The 15,236-nt window shown below is 42.8% G+C and overlaps 2 pseudogenes; one reads left to right on the plus strand and one right to left on the minus strand.

Annotated features, from left to right (window-relative positions):
- Positions 1 to 251: 251 nt before the first annotated feature.
- On the minus strand, positions 252 to 1,737 carry LOC119036851 (ubiquitin-conjugating enzyme E2 variant 1-like; annotated as a pseudogene).
- A 1,876-nt stretch (positions 1,738 to 3,613) lies between these two features.
- LOC119036790 (ribosome biogenesis protein NSA2 homolog) lies at positions 3,614 to 4,936 on the plus strand (annotated as a pseudogene).
- The last annotated feature ends 10,300 nt before the right edge of the window (positions 4,937 to 15,236 follow it).

Consider the following 15,236-nt stretch of genomic DNA (forward strand, 5'->3'; position numbering starts at 1 on the left):
TATCTCTCGTCTATTAATTGGGCTTTGAGCTAATGGGTAATTAACATCACTCTTAATTTTTTAAAACGTATCTATTTATTTATTTTTGTTACAGTGCAAGTTACATATTTCAAATAGACAAAAAAAAAATAGTGTCATTTACACTATCTTGAGATAAATTGCCTTTGAATGGGAACTGTTTTTCCAGTACTTTATCTAAAGAATTTACTACTTCTCTAGATAAATGAAGTGGAAAATGAAGACTGCTTAAATCAGATGGGGGGAGGGGTGGGCCTACACTCTCCCTCAGGTGGCTTGAGTTTCATTATTTTCATCAGACGTCATTAGGCGCCGAAGCTCCTGCAAGAACAGCTTTGATGCTGTATGAAATCTGCTGGCACTCATATGGCTCTCGGGTCCACATTCCATTAGAACTATTAGGTCCAGTCATACTAGTTTTTGTTACAAATCTTACGAAACTGGGTGCTTCTGGGTATCAAGGCCCACATTCTACTTTAAGGCTGTATATTCAGTTTTCATAAATCGTCTAAGCCCCTGGTGGCTATCATAGTGTGTTGCTGTGTTGCATAATTTTTTTTAAAAGATTTTTAGCCTTAAGAAATAAAAACTTGGGAGCAAATTGCAAGTAGAAAACTCTTAAATAAAGTTTAGAATAGAAAAAACAGAACAGAAAGAATAGAAAAAAAGATTCAGAGGTATTTGATAACAGATTTATGCCCAGGGTGTGTCACTCGCTGGGGCATTAGAATTAAATTGTAGGACTTGAATAATAGAATTCCTCCTGGATTTACTTTTAAATATAAATATTAAGTGTGCAATATTGATAAACTGGATAAGAGGAAGGGTTTGGCTGTTCAGAAAAGGCACAGCAAGAGCCAAAACAAGAAGGGGGTGAATGGACGAAGAAATACATAAGGAACTACAAGCACAGAGGGATTGCTGAAGCATAATGTTGGAGGCAGGGCATGACAAGCCATAAGCCTAAAGAAGTCATGGATATTTTCATGTCGCTGTAAGGGACCAGAGGCACTAAAGCAAATATTAGCAAATGATACAGCAGCACTGGCATCCAGTGGTCTTGCAGGGGACTTCCTCTGCCCTAGGAAAGTGGTTTGGTCCATTAAGACTCAGCAGCCATGGAGCCCAGAGCAGTTTCATTTATATTTAAAATGTGGTCTGCAAGGGCTCAGCTTCAGATTATTGAAGAAATAAAATGATTTAAAAAATACACTATGAGACTCCACCCTAGACCTCCAGGAGTCTGCACTTCTGTAAGCCTTCAGGTTAAAGAATTCACTAAAGTAAAATGCATTTAAAAGTCTAGAATCATAAACTAGATTAGGGTGTGACCAAATGGTTTTGGATTAGGAAGACAATGGTCGAAATTCTGGCGCCTTTCTTTCCAGGTTCGAAAGTGAATCCACCCATGGAAATTCCCCTAGGAAAGCATTCCAGCCCCCTCCTTGGGCGTGCCCCCACCTGGTGGACTTCCCCCCCCCTCCCCCCCAGTAATTTAGGACAAGAGCTGACCTGGAGCCTAAACTGATCACATTGCCTTAGGCTAGGACAGAAGTTCCCGTGGGAATACCATTGTTTTTCTTCTTAGAATTTATTTTTACTTTTTATAAAGGTTTTATTTTATTTTCTTTGTTTTTAGAGAGAGGAAAAAAGGAGAGAGAAAGAGAAGGAAAGAAACATCAATGTGCAAAAGATATATCGATTGATTACCTCTTGCATGCCGCCAGCTGGGGGCGTGGCTAGCAACCCAGGCATGTGCCCTGACTGGGAATACAACTGACAACCCTTTGGCTCTCAGGCTGGCACTCAGTCCACTGAACCACACCAGCCAAGGCAAATTTTCTCCACTTTCTTTATTTGGATTTTGCTAATTTCATTTGTTCCTCTGTTTAGCTTATTTTTCCATCCTCTGCATTTATTGTAAATTGGTTTGATCAGATTCAGGTATGACTTTAAAAAAAAAAAGAACATTCTTTTCTTCCTTCTCTACTCATGATTCTTCAAATAGACAAATAACATGCAAATTTAAGGTGTATAACATGTTAATTTGGAATATTTATATATTGCAATACTATCACCATTGTAGTGATAATTAGCATGTGTAATACATTCTTTAAGTATCTCTAAAAGATTTTGCTCCTGTTATCCTCTTACTCTTTCCTTCATAGAATTCATTAGAAGGTTTAATTTTGTATATTTCTTGGATTTTACTTAACTTTATTTCCTCAGACCACCTGCTCCAGAGGGCAACAAGGACTCATGTTTGGGTCCCCCTTGGTCTATCCAGGTCTATCCCCCTGGAACTGTATTTAGCTCAGAATAAAGGCTCAGTCAGTGCTAGTTATTCAGGTTGCTGCAGCTTCCTCCTGTCGTCCTCATTCCACCCAAGTCCCTTTTGGGTACATGTGCCTCTTTGCACTGCTGCTAAAGCATACGGTGTAAATGCTGATCTCAGACTGACATGACTCTATTACCAGACTAGGACGCTCAAAGTCATCTTTTTTTCCATCACCATTTAACCCCCCATACCTTCTTCCATCTCCCTGCCCACACTCCCCACGATCAGCACAGTTTTCTGTGCCCACGAGTTCTTTTTTCTTTTTTTTTCTTGATCCCTCTACCCCGAAGCCACCTCCATCCCACAGCTGTCAGCCTGCTCTCCATCTGTGAGTCTGTTTTGTTGTTTACTCTCTGCAACAGCATAAACCGTCCTGGAGAACATTATACTAAATGAAATATGAGGGGGGAACCCCACAAAAAATAGACTTATCTTCTGGGGGGTGGGCTTCTTAGAGTACAGGCTTCCGTCACTAGGTCAGTGTTCTAGGAACCCACTGTATCAGTGTACCAGCTGACGTTGTTGTAAGAGAATGTGTTTGGCCTCAGTGAATTTTTTCGAAGACTCAGTGTGTTGCCCATTTCATGATGGGTGATTTATAAGCACACCTGCCCACACTGTGCTGAGTTTTCAGTAGTTTTTAACCAAAAACAGCATGATCCCCATGCCACACCCTATTCGCCTGATATCACCCCAGCAACTTATTTTGTTTGTTTGTTTCTGTGGATAAAAAAGTCCTCAAATGGAAATGCTTTGCCGGTGTGGAAGGAATGAAACATCAGTGTGTCATCGAAGAAAAAAATCAAAAACATGTACAGTAAAATGACAGCAAACTCACAATTATTAACAACCATACCTAAAACAAAAACAAAACCAAACTAAGCAAACAACTAAAACAGGAACAGAACCACAGAAATTGAGATCACATGGAGGGTTAGCAACAGGGAAGTGGGAGGAAGAGAGAGGGGGGAAAAGGTACAGAGAATAATGGTAGGTAGGTAGATGGTAGCATAGATGGTAGGTAGAAAATAGAGAGGGAGCAGGTAAAAATAGTATGGGAAAGGAAGAACCTAAAGAACTTATAAGCATGAAACATAGACATGAACTAAAGGAGGGGAATTTGGGTGGGAGAGGGTGTGCAGGGTGGAGGGGAGTGAAGGGGGAAAATGGGACAATTGTAATAGCATAATCAATAAAATACATTTTTTAAAAAAGAAATAAAGTCCTTCCCTGACTAGTGTAGCTAGTTGGTTAGGTATGGCTTTTCAAAGTGAAAGGTTCCCAGTGCAGTTCTGGTCAGGGCACAGTCCCAGATTCCAGGTTTGTCCCTGGGTATGGAGCACCTGTGAAAGGCAACTGACTGAGGTTTCTCTCCCACATTAATATTTCTTTCTCTCTCTCCCTCCCTTCCTCTCTCTCTAAAAATAAAAATAGAGAATTGTTTCTTTCCTGTCACAGGTTGCAGTAGAGTTGCTTTGTGGGTCTCTGAGACCCTAAAGTTGAAAGTTTCTTCACGCACCAGGGACTTCCCCAGGCTGCCCACGGTAACCAGGCCACAGAATGAGTATATTGAGTTACATCATAAATGCTATGGATATCATTTGAATTACCATGAGAAAAAGAGAAAGAAGAAAGGTCAAGTGGCTCAACACTTTCAAAGAAGGCAAAAAAGATGATTAGTCTGAAGGCCAAGCTCTACCATAAACATGCTGAGAAAATACAAATGGAAAAGAATATCAAGATGCATGAAAAGAGAAACACTACACAAAAGAATGATGAAGTGACTCCACAAGGAGCAGCACTGCATATCCACTGGGCTGAAAGGGACAGTCCAGAGCTAAACTACTTTCCAATAGGATTAAATAAAAATGAAAAGAGAGCCTTAGCTGGTGTAGCTCAGTGGATTGAGCACGGGCCTGTGACCCAGAGTATCGAGGTTCGATTCCCAGTCAGGGCACATGCCTGGGTTGCAGGCCAGTTCCCAACAGGGGACACACGAGAGGCAACCATACATTTATATTTCTCTCCCTCTCTCTTTCCCTTCCCCTCTAAAGATAAATAAATAAAATTTTTTTTTAAAAAATGAAAAGAGAAAGAGGAGAAAATGGGAAGTCCCTCTGCCCAGAGTTCGTGCCCAGGGAGAAACAGAGGTATGAAAAGTTATTCAAACAGGAAGGAGAGAGAAAAAAACATAGAAGAGTATGGTTACTAAAATCTGCTTTGTTAGAGACGGTTTTACTTGAAAACCACCCAATTACAAAAGATTCATTAGGCCAATGGGCTTACATTTCAAGAAGGCCCATCTAACGCATCCTGAACTGAAAGCCACCTTTTGCCTGCCAATACTTGTTGGTACAAAGGAGAATCCCTCATCCCCACTTTATAGAACTTTGGGTGTTATTACTGAAGGCACTGCCATCGAGGTGAATGTAAGTGAGTTGGGCCTTGCGACACAAGGAGGCAAGGATATTTGAGGAAAATATGCCCAGGTTACCACTAATCCGGAAAACAATGGATGTAGAGATGCTGGCTGACTGGTTTGACAGCGGTTTCATACAAGTAACTCCTTGTAATGATTGAAGACCATGCACCAATCAGGAAAATGTGACTGTGATGTTTCTGCATACTACAGTATTACAACGCTTACATGTCGGCAGCCATCAAGAGAACTAAACTATTTTATTGTACAGAACATTAAAATGGCCCAGTTTTACAAAAATAAATAAACAAACTAATTAATTAATTAATTTTAAAAAAGAAATATAGTTCACATTTAACATGAGGTGTCTTTTTATGCCAGTAGATAATTTAAAGACGTTGCTGATTTCCACCTGTGAGTACAAAAGCAAATGTTCCCTGTTGCTGAAAAACAAAGTCTTCAATTGGGTAGGAGGGCTAATGTCTTTCACCTGGATGCTAGGGTGGTTTATCACCACCCTCTGTGTGGAATGCCTTCCCAAGGCAAATGAATGAGCCAAGGGTATTTAGAGAGTTTTTAGGTTAGGGAAGAGTTGACTTCACCCAAATTGAAACTCTCAAATAGTCCTCCAAACTTTCAATATTTAGTCTAAATATTCCCTTGCCATAGTTGCTTCTCCACTTGTTTTTATCCATAAGTCTTCGGTGGGGCCCCTTAGCTGCTGGGCTGCTTACTGCTTATCAATAACAACTGATGTAGAATGATGATATCTTTACTTCACTTATATCAGAACAACTTTCCTTCTAAAGGAAAATTAATATTTTTTGTTTTTGTTACTGTCATAACCAAATAGATTAAAACTACTTCATTTAGGTCATAAATATGTGGGCTTGAAATCATATTAAACTTATACACAATGGTCAGTATTAGGAGAATCTGAAATTCCTGATAGGGACCAGTAAGTCTATCCTCCTTCGTTCTGTCTAACTCAGACAAAGTTAGGGCTAGGGCAGAGCTGCAGATTCAGAGAAGGAGGTGGTGAGGATGCCTTTTGGCTACTGGACAGGGAATTGATTTGGCTGTAGGTTCTCCAAAAAAGAGTTACAAATTTACGTATAGCCTAAATTTGTGTACTTAGCTGTATCCTTGGCTGGTCAAAGCAAGTCCTTTCTCATCTTCCTCCTTGCATATTGAATGCATTTCATCAAGATCTGTTTCATATGAAACAAATGGTATGTGTTAAAAATGTTGGAATTGGAGAGCTCAATTCATGTTGTCCTCCTGATGTGACTGAAGGTTGCTGTTAAGAACTTTTGGATCTCTGAGCAGTTGCCCTACTATGTGAGGACTGTAGATGAGGAAGGATGGGAACTCAGGCAAAGTAAAATAAACCCAGTCTACTCCCTTTTATGTCCCTACCAGTCACTTTAGTTCCTTCTTGAGTTTTCTGCCTTTCCTTCTTCACATGTTCAGCCCAAACGTTATTAAGCCTGTCCCACTTAAAATAAAACAACACACACATGCACACACACACACACACACACTATCTTGCTATTTAAACTACTATCCTCTCCCCCTTTTCAGAGTTGCTGAACTTTCTAAACCATCTTCTTACTCTATCTAGTTCTTTTCCATTCTGGTCTAATGGGTTTTTGTTTTTTGTCTTTTTCCCACCTAATTCCCAACACACTGATGTCCCATAGGATTCATTTCTCTGTTCTTAAAGCATCCCTCATGCATTCCTAGAGCAGCCACATCTGTTTCTCCATGTCAGCTACACCTCAGTGCTGGCTACATGTATTTCCAGCCCAACATTTTTTATTGTATTACTGACCCAAGTTTTGGCATATCCTATTATGCTCTTCAAACACAATAAAAAATAAACTCATTGTCTTCACCACCAACTTTCAATCTCCTGTATTTCTTCTCTTTTGGGGTGTATTATCATCCACACAGTCATCTAAAGGCAGAAACATAACACCTCCTTTAAAATACCCCTTTTTAAATTCCAGTAGAGTCAAACGTGCACGCATCTTGCTTGATTTTGTCTCTCTTGTGATTCTACTACCTTTGCCTTATTTCTTGTCCAAAGCATCTTTAACCAGTTGTCGAAATCTCTAACTGGTCATATTACCTCCCAGCCAACCTATTTTTGATGCTACAAAATACTGATTATAGGCTACCTCAAACTAAGTTTCATAACCAGGGAATTTAGAATCTCATACCAGATAGAAAGCAGTTTCAGAGGTTTTGAATAGGCCTTCCCACTATGATAGCTCTTACACAATATGCCAAGGACTTAAGTGGGGGGTACTTCAACTGTCAAGTACAACTTATTCTAATTATGCATTCAGAGGCTGAGGAAATGATCCCCAGGGTGTATTCACAAAACAAGTGAGCTAGTAATTAGCCTGGACCCCAGTCAGGACCTGGCACCTTTAAACCCCTAATCTAACAAAAGAGAGGGTAGGAAGGTAGGTCATGATGATAATTTGAATATCAATGTTAATTCAGACCTTGTGTCCAACAGTCTTCAAAATGTCTTATTTCTCTTTTCATTGTTGAATGACTGTAGATCCCTCTGGGGAAGGAGTTGTCATGGTGGTACATGGTTGGTCCTTCCTCCCAGGAAGCTAGCCATCTTATCACCTAGTAGGTTCTCAATCTGAAAATCAGCTCAGTTCTGTCTGGGGGCTGAGCCAGAGATGGTGGCTCTTAATGAGGGTGACTGTCCTCAGCCTCTTGCTTCTCTATTCGGTTTTTTTGGACACTAAAATAACACCTTTATCAGTTTTGTGAAACTCTAACTGAAGAGTTGCTTCTCTATTCTTAACTTCTGATTGTACAAATAAAAAGCATTCCTTCCCACAATATATACATATATCAAATCATGTTGTACACCTTAGGCTTGTACATGTTATATTAATTATATCTTAATAAAACTGGGAAAAAGAAAAATAAAAGTAATTGTTTACTTTCAAATGAAATATATGCATGTATTTATATCGTGTATGTACGTATATCACTATTGGTTGCCCATCTATTTTGGTGCTAGGGAGTCCTGCTTTAGTGACCATCTCCACAGACCCCAATGAATGAAGACCCTTGGCTGCTCTCCATCCTTCCTGGTAATTGCAGCCTCCTGGTTTCTGCTGGTTAAGTGCCATCATTTACTCTAGTGCCATCACTGCCAGATTTACATTAACAAGAGCAGCTCTGTGACTGGCTCACCTACATCAGCCCTGTCTGCAGAGGACTGACTAATGACCTTCTCAGCAATGCTGTGTCTCCTGTCTAGCATGGTCCTGATGGCTTTGGTGAATGCTGGATCCTCTGGGCTCACCTGAGGAACATCCTCTGGTGGGTGTCTGACCTCACATGCAACCTTGCCATCCTTGCAGACCCTTGCTCAGCCTCTTTAGTCTCTCCTCTACATTCTTCCAGGGCAGCTTGGGCATTCATCCTTTGCCCACTGCTGGCAATCACTTTCTATCGTCTTCTAAGAATCAGCAAAGCTGTAAATTTGCCCCATCTCCTGGGATCCTTGCTAGGATGTTAAAACCTTGCAAAGTGGAAGTGCGTTCCCCCCCCCCATCAATGAACTTTTGCTTATGTAGTGTTATGTTTCAGTTCTCTTGACCAATTGCTCTAAAAATCTAATTTGAGAATTATTCCCTTATCTCCTGCCAGTACATGCTGGCTAGTTAATATCTGCAGATCCTTTGGTGCACATTCTCTTTTCTCCTTTGCCAGGCCCATCATTTTCCTAGCTGGACTATGTTGGAATTTAACGTTGAGTTATTTGCCTAGTGGCTGGCAGAGCAGTTTGGAGGAGTTTTTGAGGGGAGGGAGCCTGTGCAGCACCTTCCAGCACAAAGATATTGCTAGTTCTTCTTTTTTTTTAGATTTTATTTATTTGTTTTTAGAGAAAGGGGAAGGGAATGGGAGGGAGAGAACCATCAGTGTGTGGTTGCCTCTCTCACACCCGCTACTGAGAACCTCGCCCGGAACCCAGGCATGTGCCCTGACTGGGAATTGAACTGGCTACCTCTTGGTTCACAGGCCCACGCTTGACCCACTGAGCTACACCAGCCAGGGTTTACCAGGGAACCATGGACCACCTCTGCAAGTTCTGTGAATTCATAGGGTTCTACGGAGCTGACTCTCATGGGTACTCATTCTAATATCCCCACTCAATACTTCCGGGTCCAAGGTTTTCCCAACCAGGTTGCTTACTTTAGCATAATAGACTTGTCCTTTGTGAAAACTTTAAGTTCCTGCAACTTTAGCTATTAGAGATTCTGTTTACTGCTCAGCTATGTCCATTCTTCTGGAAACACAAAATATGGACCTCTTTAAACTACTAGAGCCCTGGTTGGTGTGGCTCAGTGGATTGAGTGCCAGTCTGTGAACCAAAGGGTCATTAGTTCAATTCCCAGTTAGGGTATATGCCTGGGTTGCAGACCAGGTCCCCAGTTTGGGGCATGTGCACAAGAGGCAACCATGCATTGATGTTGCCCTCCCCATTCTCCCTCCTTTCCCCTCACTCTTTAATTAATTAATTAATCAATTAAACAAATAAATCTTTAAAAAAACTACTAGAGGGTTCTGGCTCTCATATCTCATACTTAGTCTTTGAAAATTTGTTAATAGCTCTCGGTTTCTCATTATCCCACTGATGGTCATTAATAGAACTTACCAATAACCAGCTAACTCCACTATTTTTGTAGACCCTTTTATACTTATATATTTCAAATGCCTGAATTATTGCATTTGCAAGGGAATTCCCTTCCACTAGGGCACTTTCAGGTCACCTTCAGTGGAATCTTCAATAACTGGACTGCCACTGCGTGTCAGGGACTATCCACCCTTCACGCAGCATTCAGAATTGTGCCCTTTTGTGCTCATCAGCAGGTCAGTGAGCAAGTTCTGGAATTCCATGTTATCACGTTTTCTCTGACTGTTCCTGGTACCGTATCTATATTTGCGCATGTCCACCAAGAAGCAAACCCGAGATAGGTTCAGGTATGCAAGAGATTTGTTGTAGAGAACAACTGTGAAGGGAAATGAGGAGGGAGCCAGGAGACTGGGAGGACTGTCAGACCACGATGTACTTCTGACCCCTATGAAGGAGAGGCAAGGTGGTTTGGGTAGGAAGAGTTTGGAGCCACAGTGAAGTGCTAAGGAAGTTTAAGCAAGGTTAATGAGGAGCCCTCAAGTGTTAACCATTAAGAATAGTCTACCTCAGAAGGCCTGTCTGCTACACTCAGTAAGTTGGGGTAGCAGATGGGAGTTGCAGCATAGACATGAAGATAATAGTGAAGTTCAAGTTAGAGCCATTGACCAATTATTCTCCCCTGTAGTACAAAGCTGACAGGCACACTTGTATGATCACCACAGCACAGTGCTCTACTTTTTTTTGCCTGTTTGCCTTGAAGAAAGACAAATAATGTATACTCACTTGCTGGCACTTCTTTTCTGAGCACACCAAAAATTTATACTTCCCTCTAGAATTAAAATTACACTCAATGTTGGGAAAAGGACAGGGCCAAACTGTTCAACTTAAAAATCAATTGAGGAACAACATTGACATCTGCCAGGAGAATGTGAGCTCCAGCAAACAGAGAGATCACTTACAAGAATCCATTTTCCAACCTATGGACTGTTGAATGGTAAGTGGCTTTTTTATTTCTTCTTTTCCATTTGAAGCTCATTAAAATTGAGCTATTTCCTCTTTCACACGAGCACTATTACCAGTCTTACCAGAGTTTTTGGGTCCAGGGATCAGAATTGGCAGTAAGGACAGCTGAGGCTACTGCTATAGGGTTGATTTATTTTCTCATACGTATTTTCATACACTGACGTATTTTCTCTTTTTTATTGGCTTCTCTGTATTTATTTATTTAAATTTTTATTGAATTTATTGCGTGACATTGGACAATAAAATTATATAGGTTTCAGGTGTAAAATTCTAAAGTACATCATCAGTATATTATATTGTGTGTCTACCATCTTGATCTTAATATAGTCTGAGTTACTTATCATAAGTGTTTTGACTTCTGGCCAAGATGGAGGCGTAGGTGGAAACACTGTACCTCCTCGCACAACCAAATTTAAGGACAACAAAGATTTAGAAATGAAAACACAACCAAATCAGACAGAAAATTGAACTGTACCGAAGTCCGACAACAATGAACCATTCGTCCAGACTGGTAAGAGGGGCATAGGCGGCGGCGGTGGAGAGGGGTCCCAGCAGGAGCAGGCGGTGGTTGGCGACCCGGGCGGGTGCAGACAGAAACCCAGTGAGGGTCGAAAAGGCAGCTGGCTGACTGCGGACACACATTTGTGTGTAGAGAAACCAGGCAGGTTTAAAAATGGTCAGTGAGACAGACTGCGCAAACCACAGCCCCAGCGATGGGATGGGAAATAAAGCCTAAAAGTGCCCATTGGAAACACTTGCGGAGGTTGAGGTGCCGGGAGAGGCTCCCAGCCTCTCAGGAGAGTTCATTGGAGAGACCCAGAGGGTCCTAGAATGAACACAAGCCCACCCACCCGGGAATCAGCACCAGAAGGGTCCAATTTGCTTGTGGGAAGCGGTAGAGGGGACCGAAATTCAAGAGAAAGCACAGAACAAGCGCCATTGCTCCCTCTCTGACCCCTCCCCATGTTGCAGAAAACAACTCAGCGCTTTCAGGTGTACGGAGTGGAAGTTTATTTTACGCGCGCCGACCCAGAGGAGTCAGTTTCCAAATTCTGGGCACTCAGCAGTGGGGGAGCAGTTAATTTTATAGAGCAAAGGAGGGCCTGTCCTTCAGACCCTTACTTCTGGTGCGAAAGCGGGAGGCAGTTATGGAAGCAGAAAGCAGAGCATTATCTCTGGTATGTAGACGATAAATAGTCCAGAGAAGCCAAAAGAGGCTTTTGCCCTCTTAGGGCCAAAACAAGCCACCGGGCTGCACACACTGAGCTGCAAACACAAATCACTCTCTAGTCACTGTGTTGTGTCTTAAAATAGCTATCAATTTTCCCCAACATTCCCCCCTTTGATGCTTGACAGCACTGGTAGCTGGTCTAGCAACACTACAAGGCTGGTCTATGAATCTTGGGTTATCTTCTGATAATGATGTCTCTGGAGGGACAGGATCTTGGTGGTTGTTCTTCGAGTCACTGTGGCCTCTAGACTCTGGACTATGGTCCATAGTACACAGGGGCCAAAACTCAGGCTTGAGAAAATGACAATTAGGGGTCCCAGGAAGGGGAGCAAATACTGGAGCTGGGCTTGAGGGTTTATTCCCCAGTTCTCTAAATTAACTTTCTGTTTCTTTGGCATGGCGGTTCATATTTTCTCTGACTTCTTTAACTTTCTTTGCTATGACCTCTGACTGATTTACATAGTAAGTAACATTTCTTTCCTAGGAACATACAGGTCCCCTCCTTTCCCAGGATTCAGAGCATTAATGAGGTTTCTTTCCTCATCATTTTTCTCCTCCTGTGATTTACTATTAGGGAGGGGTTCTGAGATTCCTTTCTCCTTCTGGAATCATATAAAGGACAATGGACGAAGGTCTCATCTTCTTGTAACTACTTTTGGCTGGACTTGGACGTCGTCCCACCTACCCTTGGGTCTGGGGTACCCTGAAAGGGAAGGGGGGTGCATCACGGAGGGAGTCCTTCCTGCAAGGGGAAGGACCTTACAGGGTTCTGGTCAGTTGGCTGTCACCAGGAAGTCGCAGGCTTGGTGTCCAAAGGCTGGCATTACTGGACCACTGGCCTTCTGGTCAGGTCATATTCTGGAGGTGACAGATTAGGCAAGGAATTGGAAACACAATTTAATCATAACCATTAAATGACAAAGGCAGGGGCTTCAGTAAAGAATGGCTTATCTGGAGGAAGGTGTACAAGGCATGCTACACCTATCCAAGACTCTTGTGGCCCACTATACTTCACTCAGGCTGGGGGGAATACATTAGGATTTTCCTCTTTTCAGATTTCTGAGCCCTTTCTGCCAAGCTATCAAGACAGAAAAGGGAAAATCAGTTCTAAAGTGAAGCCCGCAGACCACCCCGACCCTTCATCAACCTACTCAGTTAAATCGAACCGTTGAGTCTCAGGGGGGGCGATGACGAAGATGGGATCCTTAAATGAGGCCTATATTGTAACTAATCATCCATAGGCATAGGCAGGTCATAGGCATACGCCCTATGAAAACAGAAGAACACACAGGTTAATTCACACAATAATCCCCAAACCAGTCGCTGTGCCTATGAGACTGTCTTTTGGGGTGACATTCCATTGCAAGGTCCTTCCTGCAATGACACTCAACAGTGGCAATTTGACAGGTCCTTTGCACCTGTGAATTGTACATCTTCAGTGACATCACAAACCTGGTTTTAACTATGAAATGTAAATAAACTTTTAAGACAGTTAGGTGGACCATTCTGATGTCTAATACTGAGCATAGTAATTTTCCTTGAACTACAATTTTTCTCCTTAAGATCACCCTTACTGTTATTACAGGGACTACTTTGGGTCCTGCTCTTGATTTTGACTGTTCATTTGCATAAACACACTAAGAGCAACCTGGATCACTTATGATCCTTAAGTCTGCTTTTCTGGAACTCACACTGGGAACCTTCAGATTGACTTCTCAGTCCACCCCTCGGGGCACAGAAGCAGAGCCACACACCTGCCATCTGGCTTCACTTGTACCAGTTGTTTCACTCAAATCCTTGAGCCTCCATTGTGTCTACAGGTTCCTTTTTAGCCATCTTTCAGGAAAGCAACCTTCGTTCCTTCCCTGGAAAGGCCGGCTGGAACCGCACAACCAACCAAAGTACCAGGCTTTTCTCGTGGGCTTTCGCTAGCTTCACAGGTCAATCCCAGTTCCTCTGAGCTCTCTGGTAACGAACAGAACCCATACATGCCTCCTTCAGGTGTGACATTCCAGTCAAAGTCCTGGTTAACAAAACCACTATTAATGACTGGTCCTATTGGTTTTATGCAAAGAAACCTTACGTCATCATGCATTCTTTTATAGTGACAAATTCTGGAGGGATCAGGTAGGGAGAAAACACAAAGCTTGAAGGAAAATCTTTCTCCTTCTAATACCCATCAAGATGCATCTCCGTGCCTTATACCTTCTATTACTAACACCACATAATTTCTTTCCTAAACTTTCACATTTCCATTTATTGTTAAACTTACCACAGACTTTCTGCAATATTCACAAACCTTCTATAGCCTTTTTACCTATCCAGATTTATCCATAATTCACTTTTAATCCCTGTTCCTTTCCCACACTGGGAAGGACTGTACTTAAACTCAGTATCTGGCAGCTAAAAGTCCCTAGCACTCTAGGCATCTTCTACTAAAAGTCCCTAGATTTGCAGGGACATTTTTTCACCTTTCTGATGCTTGGACCTTGCAAACACCCTATAAATCAGATGGTCAGCCTTGGACCTCAGTTCGTGACCTTCAAAACCAGAGCTATTCCTATCAGAACCAGTTACACAGAAAACCTGACTGCTACAGTGTCCACACAGCAGCAGCATACAGCCCATAATCTGAAAAGAAGCCTTAGCCAGTTCCAAGATGGCAACGCCCATGAATGCTCTGTCCTCCATGGTGGGGCATCCACGTGGCTCATCCATTTTACCCAAAATGGCAGCACCTCGACTCTGGTTCTGCCCACCTGCATTGGCAGTCCCAAGGCTCTGGCTCTAGTCTCCAGAGTGAAAAAGGCCCCAGAGGCCCCTGTTGCAGCAGGTGAGCAGAGCCCACTCGCAGAGGCTGCGAATCCGTGGTGAAGACTTCTCTCACTTGCAGGGCGGGGAGAAGCCACAGTGAGCCTCACCTCCCCACAAGGCAACGTCACCACAGGAGTTCCTGCTGTCTGGGGTCCCTCTTTATCTATTCTTAGGATGGGAGGAGGTCTCCCCAAAACTAACTCATATGGGGTGTAGCCTGAAGGGTTAGGGGCATTCCTAACTCTAAGTAGTGCCAGTGGCAGCAAATCAGTCCAGGGCAGTCCAGTCTCCTGGTGGAACTTAGCCAGAGTTTCCCTGAGAGTCTGTTCATGCGCTCTACTTTTCCTGAGCTCTGGGGCCAGTATGCAGTGTGCCTACTCTGTTTCAATTTATGCCCCTTCTTTAAGGACAGCCGGTACCCTGTCTTGCTTAGCAGTTCGAACAGCTGGCCAGGGCCCTCCCAACACCTGTCTGGGGTTGGTGTGGCTGAAAGGAGGTCATCTACACACTGCAGTAACACTGGATCAGTCTCCTTCTCGGTGAATGATTTTAGATCTCTGGCCAGGGCCTCTCTGAGGAGAGTGGGAGAGTTTCTGAAGCCCTGTGGCAGTCTGGTCTGGGTCTAAGCCAGCTAGGCTGAGGACTGTAGGTGCCAGTAACTCTGGTCTTTGTCACCTGCCAGTGGGCTTTTTCTTTTTCCTTTTCAGAGCAGATA

The sequence above is a fragment of the Artibeus jamaicensis genome, unplaced genomic scaffold (genome assembly GCF_021234435.1).
Source record: "Artibeus jamaicensis isolate MK-2021 breed Jamaican fruit bat unplaced genomic scaffold, CSHL_Jam_final contig_3126, whole genome shotgun sequence".
NCBI lineage: Eukaryota > Metazoa > Chordata > Mammalia > Chiroptera > Phyllostomidae > Artibeus > Artibeus jamaicensis.